The following is a 5,052-nucleotide window of genomic DNA, read 5'->3' on the forward strand; positions in this document are numbered from 1 at the left end:
GGGGTAACTCTGAAAATACACAAGTCCTCTGTCTATCCTTGGAGCCTTAAAGTTGCATCCAAAGTTACAGAAAAATACAATGTAGTTCTTTAAAGTGAATGTAAACTCTCTCGGTTGATTTTTACCTATAGGTAAGCCTAGAATAATGCCACGTACACACGATCATTTTTCGGCATGAAAAAAACTACGGTTTAAAAAAATGTCATTTCAAAATGATCGTGTGTGGGCTTCACATAATTTTTCTGAAAAATGAAATTTTTTTCTTTCAAACATGCTGCATTTTTTAACTACCTTTTAAACTATGTCGTTTTTTCGGGTTGTAAAAAATGATAGTGTGTGGGCTAAAACAACGTTAAAAACTTGCGCATGCTCAGAAGCAAGTTATGAGACGGAGCGCTCGTTCTGGTAAAATTACCATTCGTAATGGAGTAAGCACATTCATCACGCTGTAAGGCCTTGTACACACGGTCGTTCCAAACCGATGAGAATGGTCCGACAGGCCATTTCCATCGGTTCACCGCTGAAATGGCCTGATGGTCTGATGTGCGTACACACCATCGTTCCAAAAACCGATCGGGTCAGAACGCGGTGACGTCAAACACAAGACGTGCGGAATAAGACGAAGTTCAATGCTTTTTTCACAATGCAAAGGATTAACCCCTTAGGTTCCACAGTGAGCATTAAAAGCATGCTTTACTGCATATACAGACTGATTTTACTGTTGTGGGTTTAGTAACACTTTAAATGACAGATCCAAGCACTGCTGTTATTTAAACAACGCCAGTTTGACCCATCAAATACAGCCACTTTGCCCCCTCAAATACAGCCACTTTGCCCCCTCAAATACAGCCAGATTGCCGCCTCAAATACCGCCAGATTGCCCCCTCAAAAACCGCCAGATTGCCCCCTCAAATGCCGCCCCCTCAAATGCCGCCAGATTGCCCCCTCAAATGCCGCCAGTTTGCCCCCTCAAATTCTGCCAGTTTGCCCCCTCAAATACCACCAGTTTGCCCCCTCAAATGTAGCCAGTCCCCTCCGCCCGGCACTTACCTTTCTCGGGTCAGCCGTCCTCCCTCAACGTCATCTCTGCTCGCCTGTCGCTCCAGCCAATCAGGTGACCGGTAACCAGACCCGGTGCACCTGATTGGCTGAGAGGCGGGGCAGTGTTAGGGAAGTGATTCCCTAACACAGCACTGTTTAACCAGGGAATGCACAGCCTGTGCACCCTCTGGTTAACCATTTTGAAGCCGATTAGAGCCCACAGGCTCTAATCGGGAAGCCTATTAGAGCCATTGGCTTTAATCAGGCACTTCTAAAGAACACCCACCACTGTTATTCAGATGGCCGGCGCTCAACAGGGGGCCGGACACCTGAATAGTGGGCAGGCAGGGGCGACAATACATAGCAATGCAAGAATCTATCTATTGGAGATTGACGGGTGCAGAAAAGAGGGGGGCGGCGCTCCTGCGCCCACTATGGACGCACCACCACTGGTCATGCTCATACTTGGTCAATAATGTCACCTGGGATCCCTGGCAAACAGGTTGGGTTTGGGTCAAATACAAGCTCATCCCTTGTCTACAGAGAGAACTGGGTGGAGCTGATAACCCTGCATAGGATTTCAGAGCTCACTGGATCTCTGACACGTATTTTTTGCACTTACTGAACGGATATAAGAAAAAATGTAATTTGAGTATTTAACAGACCAAAAGGGATCAAAGAGAAGAAGTTCATTGTTAGGGCTTCTTTACACTTCCATTCCCAAAAGTAAACTCTACAACGCGGTGATCTCACTTCATACATGTCAGATCCTCTCGTACACCACAAATGATGGATTAAAGGTTTGATTGGAGACTGTACAGGTGAATCTGTGCAGAGCAGCAAATCTATTAAGAGATGAAAGCCTTTGCTGCCTGTGTTGGGTAAGCAGACATAAAATCAGCTCTCCCTCGTGAGATTAGGGGTCTACGTTGGTAGCTGCGAAGTCAATCAATACGTCGAGATCTCGCTGCTTAGCTGTAAATGGAGGTCAGATGACTTTCACACTCTGACTGCGTGGATTCACGTGTGGGCGACCTCCCGAAGAACGCCACTTCCCCCAGGGATCTCCGCACTGCCTCTTCCACCAAGTTACAGAAACGATTATCTTGTCTGTGTTGTGACATGTAAACGGAGTTGTCTGGCAGCTGAAAATTACATCTTCTATTATCAGTTTATATAGGAAGGTCGGTCTGTGATTTTCAGGAAACTGAGACATCCAGGAAAATTCCGGAGTGAATGTGTATATTACCCATGCAGGGCAAAGCAACAGGACTACTTAAAGCGGGAGTTCACCCCCAAATCAACTTTCTGACATTAGTTCCAGCATACTGCTAACATCTGCAGTATGCTGTTTTATTTATTTTTTTCGCTACTTATCGTTTTATGAGCCGTTGTTATCTGGCTCCGAGCGGGGAATCCTGCGGGGAGTAGGCGTTCCTAAGCGAAGAGGAGTTGATTGACGGGCTGCTAAAGTGCGTCACGGCTTCCGAAAATACCTGAAATGACACTCGGGTGTTTACGGCGCTAAACGGCGCCTACCGTGTAAAGCTGACTGCGCAGGCGCCGTAAACACCCGAGTGTTAATTTTCGGGTATTTTCGGAAGCCGTGACGCGCTTTAGCCGACCGTCAATCAACTCCTCTTCGCTTAGGAACGCCTATACCCGGAAGCGATCCCTGCTCGGAGCCAGAACTCCCGCTTTAAAGTGGACCTGTCATTGGATATCGTATTTCTTGTTACCCACTTCCATACAGGGCACTTTTACCCCCTTCCAGCCCAAGCCAATTTTCATCTTTCAGCCCTGTCGCACTTGACATTTGCACAGTCATGCAACACTGTACCCAAAGTACATTTTTTAGAGCTTTCTTTTGGTGGTATTTTGAATAGTTTTTTTTATGTTTTTTTTTTTTTTTTTTTTGTTTCTGTTATAAAATTTTGCAAATAAATAATTCAATAAATTCATTAATTTATGCCAAAATTTATTCTGCTACATTTCTTTGGTGAAAATAACCCAAAACAGTGTATATTATTTAGCCTGTAGGAAAGTTAAACTGGATGTAAACCCGATTTATGAAATTTTCTTATCTCTCTTCAAAGCACTATGTCCCGTGTCCCGTAGCTGTCTCCTGCTCCCTTCTTCTGTTATCAACCTGATAACTCCTGACATGACAAGTTCTCCATCACATATGATCAAAGCAGCCAGACATTTGTGTTGGAGAGGATGCTATAAATAGATTAGCAGAGCCCTGAACTATTCAACAAACAGAGCTGAAAGTCTCTACCTATGAGGAGAGTGGTGTGTGCCTTTCCTCCAATCAGCTGCCTGGCTGTATGCCCAGGCTTCACTGCAGTGCTGAACAGGAAGAGAAAATCTCCTAACACTATCTTAACCACTTAAGGACCGACTCACGTACATATATTTTTTGACACAGAGACACTTCTGAATGTTTTTTGTCAATTCCCTTTATTATATATTTTGTTAATACAGATAGTTATACATCTATAATTATACATTTTTTTCACAGGATCACTTTGTTTAATATTAATTAGTATCACTGAGTGGTCTATCGCCCTCTATATATTTTCTCACGTACATATACGTTGGTACTTTAAAGATGAATATCTCGGTAACGGCAGCAGCTGCTGCCACAAACGAGATGTCCATCTTTTCTGTGGCCGGTCCTATAAACGTTAATGATCACCGTTATCGGCGGTGGGAGAGGGGCGATCGGTCCTTCTTCCTGCTTGCCATGTATACAAGTGAGGGCAAGATGTCCCCCACCCATCTCCATAGCATAGCAGGGCGGAAGCGATGTCAAAACATCACTTCCGCCCATGCACATTTTTTTGTTGTCATTTTTTGAAATGACAATTTTTTCAGAGAATAGGTGCAGGTACTCCTCACTAACACTTCCTCTCCCCCCCCCCAAGTAGGGGGTGATATCATTGTTTAAATATGACCGCATGGCCATATTTCGTGAATTACACGACCAATTATGGCAATGGTCATATTTGGGCAATAATGTTATAATAATCCCGACCCCTTTCTTTATATTGCTGATGATATCTCCGGGAGCATCATTTGTACCAAATACATAAAGGCAATAAACACATTTCCCTGTGTAATTTATCGGTGCCAAAACTTTGGGTGACAGAACATTAGCAAAACCTCATCTGAAATGCGTCGTATGCAGATCATGTTCGGGTGATGATGTAGAACATAAGAGAGAGTGCAGAGAAGGAGAACCAAACTGATAAGAGACATGGAGGCGCTCAACTATGAGGAAAGATCAGAGGAACTGACTTTATTCTCTTGTGAGAAGAGGAAATTACGGGGGGGATGTGATCACCATGAATAAATACATAGGTGGTCTATAAATAAATTCACTTTAAGGTCATTATAAAGGACAATTAATTTCTTGGAGTATGTCACGAGACACAGAGGTTCCTCCCTGGCAGCTCCCAAAAATCCAGTGAAGTTATTGAGAGCCGAGACTCTCCCGGCTCTCTCGCTCCTCATTAGCTCAGATATAGTAGTGAGACCCAGTGGTAAGGGAGCGGGGGCAGGCCTGAGACTGCCTGTCACCCCGTTTGGGTGCCTCCACCAAGCTAAAGCTTCCTCCACTCTGGAACCAGGAACCTGGTATCATAGCTAAGCATTGCTCCCAAGAACTAGGTGACACTAGCTTAGGTACAAACTGGAACTGGAACTTCACCCAGAATATATACCACACAAAATCAAGTAAGAGCTTAATCACATTGTCCTAAACAATGCAAACTGTAAACAGTAGTATCATCAATACATCTAACAGTACATCTAATGAACAGCTAAAATAAACATTCCACAATGATTTGGTAACAAGGTGAAGTGGATACAATACTAGCAGTCAGACAGAAACAATAAGTGACTTAATTAACAATGAGGATTCACACCTAGGAGACACACAATGGGGAATAATACAATAAGAGAAAGACACCTTAAAAAACAGATTGCACATAACAGCAGGAGACA

Source organism: Rana temporaria, chromosome 3 (assembly GCF_905171775.1).
Source record: "Rana temporaria chromosome 3, aRanTem1.1, whole genome shotgun sequence".
In the NCBI taxonomy this organism is placed as follows: domain Eukaryota; kingdom Metazoa; phylum Chordata; class Amphibia; order Anura; family Ranidae; genus Rana; species Rana temporaria.